The following is an 11,070-nucleotide window of genomic DNA, read 5'->3' as shown; positions in this document are numbered from 1 at the left end:
CCTCTCCCTGTTCCATTCCCTCTGCTGGTGTTCCCTCTCTTGCTGTGTTTCTCTCTGTCAAATAAATTTTTAAAATCTAAAAAAAAAAAGGAAAACTAAGGGATGAAACTGTAAGGAAGAAACTTCCAGAAGGGAAGAAACTGAAACTTCCGGGATGTTAGAAACCGCATTACTCATCTTTGTAAACCAAGCTCTGGAGATTCTAACAGCTGTTTAGTGTATTCAGCAAAAGACCACACCTAAAGTTGCAGGGGCGGGTGGGGTGAGGTGGGGTAGGAGCTAACATAGAGCCCTCCTCTGAATGTTTTATGTATATATGTATTGTCTAACTTAATCCTTTCAGTTAATTTAAGTTCCCATTCCCTTTTACAGATGAGAAAACTGAGGCTCAAATACTTAAGTTAAATTATGACAGTTCTGTTTAGTTCCAAAGCTTGTGTTTTTTCCCATGGTTCTAAGCTAGTCTATCCCTGAAATGGGAATTAGAGTTTGATTTTATCCTAGGTATTGAGAAAAAGGTCTATTTACTGATAAGAGAGCAAATGGGCATGACCCATCTTGTTCAATTCATCTGTGAAAACCTGAACAAAATTTCTTTAAACAAAACTAAGATAAATTTTTAAAAAATGAATAACTTATTTCAAGGTTTCTCAAATCCCACACATGCCAGTGTCTGTCTACATAACCATTTGTGAATCATTTAAATAACACCTAATGACTGTGTTTACAAAGCAACATGGGTCATTTGAGAGATGTTTTACTTCAAAATCAATCATAATAGTACAAGCACTAAGTGGTAACATTCCAGAGTGGCTGTCAGGATTCTTAGTGGTCTGCCCCTCACTTATTCAGGCTCATCTTCCATTACTGTCCATTGCACTCTTACCTTTCACTTTGTTCTCTGTTGGACTCTTCCTCCAAAGCATTCTTTCTTGCGTCTCCGTAGTTCAGAACCACAGTTTACTCAGCTTACCCTCCTTCTGGGGTACCGAACTCTTCCTCTTAGTTTTGATAAGAACGACTTCTCTGAAGTCTTTTCCTAACTCCCCCAGACTGAATACTCTGTCCACTATGTTCTTTTAACATACCTCCATTAGAGGTATGTAAATATCCAATCTCCTCCAACTAAAGCATTCTGAGGGCCTGGGTGATGCTTTTTCGATTTGTATCCTCAGGGCCTAGGATAGCATATAATTGACACCCAGTAAACAAACACTTAAGTGAAAGAGGTCTAGTCCCCCCAATCCTAAACAGATCTCCAGAAAATGCAAGGCCAAGGACTGACTCTCAGCCTTCAGTTGCTTGCCTTTTATAAATTAAATGATTCTTCTTGATTTTGAAGCCACTTTTGTTTTCATCAATTTCTCACTTGGCACACCTGGCTGGCCCAGTTGGAAAGTCCTGTGACTCTTAATCTAGGTGTAGTGAGTTCCAGGCCCGTGTTGGGTGTAGAAATTACTAAAAAAATAAACTTGAAAAAAAGTTTCCACTTAGCAATCTGGTAACTGGGAACATTTTACATAAAATATGCAGATATTTCAAAACCTTCCTTTTACACCATCATTGTAAACTTCCTTCTCAGTTAGCTTTCAACTACAGCTGTTACATACAAAACAGACTTGGGGCACCTGGGTGGCTCAGTTGGTGAGCGTCTGCCTTTGGCTTGGGTCGGGATCCCGGGGTCCTGGGATGGAGCCCCATGTCAAGCCCCATGTCAGGATCCTTGCTTGGTGGGGAGCCTGCTTCTCTCTCTCTCTCCCTCTGCCTGCGGCTCTCCCTGCTTGTGCTCTCTCTGTAAAATAAATAAATAAAATATTCGAAAAAATAAATACAAAAGACTAATTTTTTTTTTGAGAGAGAGGAGCGCCTGGGTGGCTCAGTGGGTTAAAGCCTCTGCCTTTGGCTCAGGTCATGGTCCCAGGATCCTGGGATCGAGCCCCACATTGGGCTCTCTGCTCAGCAGGGAGCCTGCTTCCACCTCTCTCTGGCTTGCCTGTCTGCCTACTTGTGAGCTGTGTCTGTCAAATAAGTAAATAAAATCTTTTTGAGAGAGAGAGACCATGTGTGCACACATGCATGAGTGGGGGTGGGGGGTGGTGAGTCTCAAGCAGGCTCCATGCCCAGCACGGAGCCCTACACAGCTTCTCCATCCCACAATCCCTCAACACTGAGATACTGACCTAAACTAAAACCAAGCCTCTGATGTTTAACCGACTGAGCCACCCAGGAGCCCCCATATTATTCTATTCTATTCTATTCTATTCTATTTTACCTATTCTGCCCACTCTACGATAAAGGAGCTCAGTAAAGAAAAAGTTAAGAGAGAGTCCCTGATAAGATAATAAAGCATCAATAGTCTTCGAAGCAAGAAAGCTTCTCTCTGAACAAGAAAACAAGCCTAGGGTTTTCACATCACGCTATCTAGGGTCATCTGAAGTGCAGTGGTGATTGGAGAAGTTGGGTGGATCATCACACACATCCCTCAGTCTTTTCAGGGTCCTGGAAAGGCAAAAAACTAAGAAAAGGACTATAATAAGCCTGGTTTCTATTTGGGAAATCCAGAACCTGTTGATGAGAAATCCAGGAATGATTACAGATATTCTTTATTATTATCATTATTTAAAAGGATTCATTCTCGGGGCGCCTGGGTGGCTCAGTGGGTTAAGACTCTGCCTTCAGCTCAGGTCATGATCTCGGGTCCTGGGATCGAGCCCCGCATCGGGCTCTCTGCTCAGCAGGGAGCCTGCTTCCCCCCCCCCCCTGCCTGCCTCTCTGCCTACTTGTGATCTCTGTCAAATAAATAAAATCTTTGACGAAGAAAAAAGGATTCATTCTGGGGGCGCCCGGGTGGCTCAGTTGGTTAAGCCACTGCCTTTGGCTCAGATCACGATCCCAGAGTCCGGGGATGGAGTCCCACATCAGGCTCCCAGCTCCACAGAAAGTCTGCTTCTCCCTCTGACCTTCTCTCTCTCATGCTCTCTCACTCTCTCGCAAATAAATAAATAAAATCTTAAAAAGAAAAAAAAGGATTCATTCTGGGGGCACTGGGTGGCTCAGTCAGTTAAGTGGCTGTCTTAAGCTCGGGTCATGACTTTAGGGTCCTGGGATTGAACCCCACGTCAGGCTCCCTGCTCAGCTGAGAGCCTGCTTCTCCGAGCTCTCCCTCTGCCTGCCATTCTGCCTACCTGTGATCTCTGTCTCTGTCAAATAAATAAAATCTTAAAAAAAAAAAAAAAGGATTTATTCTGTTCTTTGCTATGTCTTTATTTCTGTATCTGAAAAGCACTGTGGTTCATCCCTGCCTATTCTGTACCTTGTACTAGAAAGGCCTCTGTTCAGTCTGGCAATCTGTCCGTGGCTCTGGCGACCTTAAAGACCTGGAGGGGGAAGAAGGACTGAGGGTGGGGGAAATGAAAATTCTTGAGAGTTGGGGGGCATGGTCAACAACACAACTTAGTTATTGTTGGAGTTGAAGTCTGGCCCAAACTTCTCAAATATTCTCTTTACTGAGGGCTGCAAGATGACGGGCCTGACTTTACACCCAGCTGATGGTCTCCAGAGCTGGAAGACAATTGGACAAACAAAAGCAGAGGTGGTTTGAGGTGGTGGGGAAGAGGAAGAGGAAGGTCTAAGACTAAATTCCACAATCTATCCACATTCTAGAAAGCTAGAGAAGGCAGGCTCAGGGGCAAGGACGGCTCAGAAAGAAGCCTAGACCCCAAACTGAGCAAGGAGACAGCTTTTCTGCACAATTAAATCTGCCCCCTGTGAAGTCCAGCTTGAAACAAACGCATAATCAAAACATTTGCCTCCCCTAAAATATCCAAACCCTTCAGACACCTCAGGGACCTCAGCTCACCAGACCTGGAAGTATGCCAGTACCTAGTGCCAGTTTACCCACCAGTCACCCCCACCCAGACTGCTGCACCCCAACAGTGACTGGGGTCCTGCCTGGCAGTTTAGCATTGTTAAGAGGAGTAAAGTTCCTCTTTTAACCCAAAATGCAACAGCTTCCTCTCCTGGGACAAACTGTCCTGAGTCGTCACCAGAGGCCAGAGCTGGGAGAGTTACACCACCCGCAGCTTTCCATTCCCGTTAAGGAAAATGGCCCTAACAGGCCAGACGCAGCAGGACTGGGAAAAGAACCTGGTCTCCCCGCTCATCCACAGGAGAGGCTGGAGGAAGGAAGGGGAGGAGTAGGGGGGTAGGCGGCCCGGTTTCCCCCTCCCAAGCAACTGGGGCCACCCTGAGGGCGGGCGGAGGGCCGGGCTGTGGGAGGAGGGAGCTGGATTCATAAACAAACCCGCCTGGGCCACGAGGTGCCCAGAGGAATGGGGTGGGGTTTGCAAGCCTCTCGGGCCCAGCCTGGAGCTGGCTGTCTGGTGTGAGCTGGGCTGGGCCTCTCCACCCCCAAGTTTCCGGAGAGGGTGGGCCCTCTGGCACTCCCGAACCGCAAACCCCTCCTTCCTGCTTTGCCCTCCCTCCCCCGACCCGGGAAGCCAGCTGAAGTTCGTAGAGGCCGAGGCGTGACATCTAACTTCTCGTCTCTTCTTCCGGAAGTTTGCACTGTCCCCAGGGCTAGTGGGTGGTTTCTGTGGGGACAGGGCTCTGGAACACCATGTTCATTCCTTCCTGAAGTGGCCAAGGGAGGCGGTGGAGAGTGCAAGGTGGGAGAGGGCGGGAGCTTCCCAGATTTTTGCCTCCAGCAGGGGTTTTCCCACCACTGCCGCGTTGCTCTCCCGCCCAGCTGAGAGGTAATCTTTACCAAGGCTGGCCTGTTTTCTGCTCTCCCCTCCCCCACCACCGCAGGGGCTCAGACGTGCCTGGACAAAGGTCCCTGGGAGCCTCCCAGGAAGAACTTGCCTTCGTCACTCGCAACAAAACTGATGACTAACGCCTATACAGAGTATAGTTACTTCCTTCTTATTGATTAGGAAATACATTCAGGACTTGAGAAATGTGCCCAACCAAGGTCCAAGGCAATATGAAACTCTGACAACAATTCTACTTCTGTGGCATTTCCCAAAGTGTGATGTACTTACTAACTGGTGGAATGTGAACATTTCTTTGTGTGCTCTTGTAATTGATTTTATTTTTTTAAGATTTTATTTATTTATTTGATGGAGATCGAGCACAAGCAGAGGGAGCAGCCGGCAGAGGGAGAAACAGGCCCCCTGCTGAGCAGGGACTACCCCCTCTACCGCCCCCCTCCCCTCATTCGGGGCTTAATCCCAGCACCCTGGGATCATGACCTGAGCTGAAGGCAGCTGCTTAAAGACTGAGCCACCCAGGCGTCCCTCTTTTGATTAATTTTAGGAAGAAACAACCACATTACCAAACCTATCATTTTTAGAGGGGGTGTTGTTATGATTAAGAATAAATTAATGGTATACTATGGAACAAGGGCAACCTGATAATGTTAAAAATTATGCAGGTGGGGCGCCTGGGTGGCTCAGTGGGTTAAGCCTCTGCCTTCAGCTCAGGTCATGATCCCAGGGTCCTGGGATCATGCCCCACATCGGGCTCTCTGTTCAGAGGGGAGCCTGCTTCCTCCTCTCTCTGCCTGCCTCTCCGCCTACTTGTGATCGCTCTCTCTGTCAAATAAATAAATAAAATCTTAAAAAAATATATATGCAGGTGGAGTGGGAATGATTGAAGTCTGGGGAAATAAACTGTACCTTCTGGTTTCACCATCTAACATGCAGCTATTTCTAAGGAAGAACGGAATTTCTTCAGTGACGGGCTAGCTTAGATGGTACACAAGCTTCTATCAAGCGCTGACATTCTAAAGCTTAAAAGCAATTAAAAAAAAAAAGTACGATAAGGCAGGAACTGGAAGCCAGGGAACAAGAAAAACTGAACTAGTAGAGTCAGGAATCTTTCTGAGCCACAGCATTACCAGGCCCATCACCAACGGGCCCAGAGCTGAAGAGGAAGGTTTCTTGCTCTCTGCAGTGGAGAGTGCAGGACAGCATGAACGGGTCCTGGAATGGTTCCAGCCCCAGTCCTGGGGAATTTTGCCTGCTTAGTCTCCACCTTCAGGACTAAGGGGGGCTGCCTGTGTGGTATCTGTCCCAGAACTCTGCTCAGTCCTGCTCTAAGACTGAGCCAATCCAAGCTGCCAGCCTCAAGCTGATGCTTTTCTCAGTGCCTCCCCCCAAAACTCAGCCCACTCATTGCTGGTACACACCAGCAGCCCTGCAGGCTGGGGCTCAGCCAGAGCTCAGCTTCCCAGTCCACAGGGGATTGACTGCCTAGGTTCCCTCAGGCTCAGCCTCCTCCCAGCTTCAAAAACACTGAGTCAGACCACCCCCGACATGTGCATTATGTGTGCCTGATGTAATGTAATATGGAGAGCACTACATCACCTAACAAGTAGTCTTTCCAAAAGCATTGAGCCTGAATCTAAAGGAGTCTTTAGATCTAATCACTGGCTTGCAGAAAATAGGGGGCTGGCAGAATAAGGTAAGTGGAAACACAAACAAATAAGAAAAATCCCAAAGGTAGGACATTCTACAGGGCAATTGACTGTTTATTCAACAAGTCAAGGACATGGAAAAAGAGGAGGAAGGGCTGTTCTTGCTTAAAAGAAACTTAAGAGGCAAAAGAGTCACATGCAATATGATCCTATTTTGAACAAATCACTTGTAAAAAGACTTACTGGGGACAGTTGGGAAAGTGTGAATGAGGACTGGATATTACATGATATTAAGGAATGATTGTTAATTTGGGGGGCATGATAATAGTGTTGGGATTATATAAGGACATGTCATTATTAGCAAAGTATAGTGAAATATTTAAGGGTTTAATGTCATGTCTATAAATTATTTTTTTATTTTTTATTTGAGTGAACGCTACTCCCCACGTAGGGCTCAAACTCAACAATCCCGAGATCAAGTCACATACTCTGCCGACTACACCAGCCAAGCGCCCCTCATGCCTGTAAATTATCTTAGAATACTTTTAAAAAGGAATAATTGGGGGGCGCCTGGGTGGCTCAGTGGGTTATGCCTCGGCCTTCCCTTCCGCTTGGGTCATGATCTCAGGGTCCTGGCTCTCTGCTCAGCAGGGAGCCTGTTTCCCTCCATTCTGATTTAAATCACTTTTTTTTTTTAAGATTTTATTTATTTACTTGACAGACAGAGATCACAAGTTGGCAGAGAGGCAGTCAAAGAGAGAGGAAGGGAAGCAGGCTCCCCCCTGAGCAGAGAGCCCCACTCGGGGCTCTCAATACCCATTGAGTGCTTTCTCCTTTTGCATCCCCAGTATCAGGCCCATGGCCTCCTTTTCTTTCTGCTGGAGTACGTGTCTTCTCGCCTATTCTCTCCTCTTTTCCCTTTGCCACATCAGCTTATGGCACAGTGCCAAAGACATGCCACCTCTTGCCACACAGCTCAAGATCTGGTGGTTTAGAGGACAGAAGTAGAAGTCTGAGGCTTCCTTCACAGAGCCTTTTTAGAATCACTTTCTGGGTGGTGGTAGCCGACTTGCGGGGAGACAATCTCCCCTCCTCCCCAAGTCACCCATTTCTTGACCAGCCAGGAAAGGACTCAGGGAAAATTGGGCAATCTCCCCCGGGGCTGGCTTCTGACCAAGGCTGAGGAGAGAGACAGTAGGCGGGGAACTTCCTGCCTCTCAAAGTGTGATTTTTTTTTTTTTTTAAGATTTTATTTATTTATTTGGGGCACCTGGGTGGCTCAGTGGATTAAAGCCTGTGCCTCTGGCTCAGGTCATGATCCCAGGGTCCTGGGGTCGAGCCCGCATTGGGCTTTCTGCTCTGTGGAGATTCTGCTTCCCCCCCACCCCCCTGCCCCGTCTCTCTGCCTGCCTCTCTGCCTACTTGTGATCTCTATCTGTCAAATAAATAAATAAAATCTTTTAAAAAAAAAGATCTTTTTTTAAAAAAGATTTTATTTATTTATTTGACAGATAGAGATCACAAGTAGGCAGAGAGGCAGGCGGGGGGGGGGGGTTGGTGGTGGTGAAGCAGGCTCCCTGCTGAGCAGAGAGCCCGATGTGGGGCTTGATCCCAGGACCTAGGATCATGACCAAAGCCAAAGGCAGAGGCTTTATCCCACTGAGCCACCCAGGCACCCCTCAACCTGTGTGATTTTTTTTTTGTAAATCTCCCACCATTCCATCTCCCCCAATCCATCCGAGACCAAAGCCAATCTCTCCCCTGTGCTCTTTCATTCAGTGTCAAACATTCCCCATGTAAGAGATGGGGCTAGACTCTGCAGGAGATGAGATGAACAAGACATGGTCCTCCCTCAAGGAACTCATGGCTTAGTAGAGGAGGCCAACTCATACCCAGCTAATTATAATATTGTATGTTAGTGCAATGAAAGAAATATATACACAAGCAATCCCTTTTTAAGGGGCCTGATGCCCAGGTTTCTCCCCAACAACTTCTCTCTTCAGACTTCTGCCCATTCCCCTCACAGCGTAATCAGCCATCAACCATGACAGTCCTGTCTGTAAATACCTGTCAGATTCATCCCATCCTCTCTCTCCATATCCCTAGTCACTACCTTATTATCACTGCCTTATTAGGCGTCTCCACCCACTGCCTAACTGGTGTGGTTACTGTAGAGAATGGATTCCTCTTCTCCAGGTTGATCTTCTTCAAAATAGGCTCCCCAGCGTCCCCAGGGTCCCCAGCGAGTCTTATCAAGAGAGAACTCCTACCTTTCTCTTTATTATTATTTATTTATCTGAGAGAGAGAGAGAGAGAGAGAGAGAATGGGGGGAAGGGCAGAGGGAGAAGCAGACTCCCTGCTGAGCAGGGATCCTGATGCGGAACTTGATCCCTGGACCCTGAGATCATGACTTGGACTGAAGGCAGATTCTTAACCGACTGAGCCACCCAGGTACAGGTTCTTGATATTTCAAACTCTCCCACAGCAAATATCTTCATACGTATGTATATGTGCCTACATATGGCATTTAGGAGAGACTGGGGAAAGGCATAGCAGAATGCTTAAGAGCACAGATTCTGGAGAGACACCATAGTTGTGATTCCTGACTCTGTCACTTACTAGTTGCATGACCCCTGGGCAAGTCACCTAACCTTCATTTGTAAAATGCAGAAACAGGAATATTTACTCCAGGGCTCCTGGGTAGCTCTGTTGGTTGGGCGTCAGACTCCTGATTTCAGCTCAGGTCCTGATCTCATGAGATAGAGCCCCAAGTTGGGCTCCACGCTCAGTGGAGAGTTTGCTTCTCTCCCTCTCCCTCTGGCCTTGCCCTGCTCCCTCACATGTGCTTTCGCTCTCCCAAATCAATCGTAAAAAAAAAAAAAAAAGTATTTATGCCATAGAATAGTTGAGCTATGGTCAGAATCCCAGCATACACTATGCAGTCGATACATATTATCAATATAGATCCCATAAGTAGAATTGTCCAGTCAAGATTATGCACATAGAAAATTTTGATATGCTGCCAAAATATCTCCCCAAGGGGTCCCTAGGTGGCTCAGTGGGTTATGTCTCTGCCTTCGACTTGGGTCATGATCTCAGGGTCCTGGAATTGAGCCCCACATCGGGCTCTCTGCTTGGTAGAGAGCCTGCTTCCCCTCTCTCTCTCTGCCTAGCTTTCTGCCTACTTGTGATCTCTCTTTCTCTGTCAAATAAATAAATAAAATCTTTAAAAAAAAAACCTCCCCCAAATATTTCCAGTTACATTCATACCTGCACTGTGAAAGTGATCGTTTCCCAAATTCTCACCAGTTTTAAAAATTGTCAGTCCGGTACTTCCGTAATCAGTTTGTTTTTTCCTGATTTACCAAAATTTATAAGGACAATTGTCTTTTCTGTTATTGTCCATTTGTATTTTTTTCTCTCCTTTTATTTGCTTTGTCCATTTTTCTACCGAAATGTTTGACTTAAAGAAGTTCTTTATGGGGGCTCCTGGGTGGCTCAGTGGGTTAAAGCCTCTTCCTTCAGCTCAGGTCATGATCCCAGGGTCCTGGGATCCAGCCCCCGAGTCGGGCTCTCTGCTTAGCAGGGAGCCTGCTTCCTCCTCTCTCTCTCTGCCTGCTTGTGATCTCTGTCTGTCAAATAAATAAATAAAATCTTAAAAAAAAGTTCTTTATGTACATTAGATATCAATTCTTTATTAAAATCCACTTGCAACGAGGGATTCCTGGCTGGCTCAGTCAGAAGAACATGTGACTCTTGGTCTTGGGTTGTGAGTTCAAGTCCCACATTGGGCAGGGAGCCTACTTAAAAAAAAAAAATACAAAAAAAATATATGTGCACACATACATGTCAGTGAAGCATGCGACTCTTGATCTCTCTTGATCTTGGGGTTTTGAGTTCAGGTCCCACGTTGGGTATAGAGATTACTTAAAAAAATAGTCTTGGGATGCCTGGGTGGCTCAGTGGGTTAAGCTGGCTGCCTCCTGCTCAGCTCATGATCCCAGGGCCCTGGGATGGAGTCCCACATTGGGCTCCTTGCTCAGCAGGGATCCTGCTTCTCTCTCTGCCTCTGCCTGCCTCTGCCTGCCTCTCTGCCTGCTTGTGTACTCTCTCTCTCTCTCTCTCTTTCTGTCTGACAAATAAATAAATAAATAAATAAAATCTTTAAAAAAAAATAATAAAGTCTTAAAAAAGACCCACGTCATGTCCATTTGCAAGGACATGGGTGGATCTAGAGAGCATAATGCTAAGTGGAATAAGTCAGAGAAAGACAAATACCACAGGATTTCATTCCTAGGTGGAATTTAAGAAACAAAACAGAAGAGCAAAGGGGGGAAAAAAGAGAGAAAGACAAATTAAAAAAAAAAAAAAAGACTCTTAATTATAGAGAACAAACGTGGTTACCAGAAGGGAGGGAGTTTGGTGGGGGGAATGGGTGAAACAGGGGATGGGGATTAAGGAGTGTACTTGCTGTAATGACCACCAGGTGATGTGTGGAATTGTTGAATCGCTACATTGTACACCTGAAACTAATATAACACTGTATGTTAATGAAGGAATTAAAAACTTAAGAAACAAGGGGCACCTGGGTGACTCAGTTGGTTGACCGTCTGCCTTCAGCTCAGGTCATGATCCTGGAGTCCTGGAATCG

Source organism: Martes martes (assembly GCF_963455335.1).
Source record: "Martes martes genome assembly, chromosome: 8".
In the NCBI taxonomy this organism is placed as follows: domain Eukaryota; kingdom Metazoa; phylum Chordata; class Mammalia; order Carnivora; family Mustelidae; genus Martes; species Martes martes.
This window is presented reverse-complemented; position numbering follows the sequence as displayed.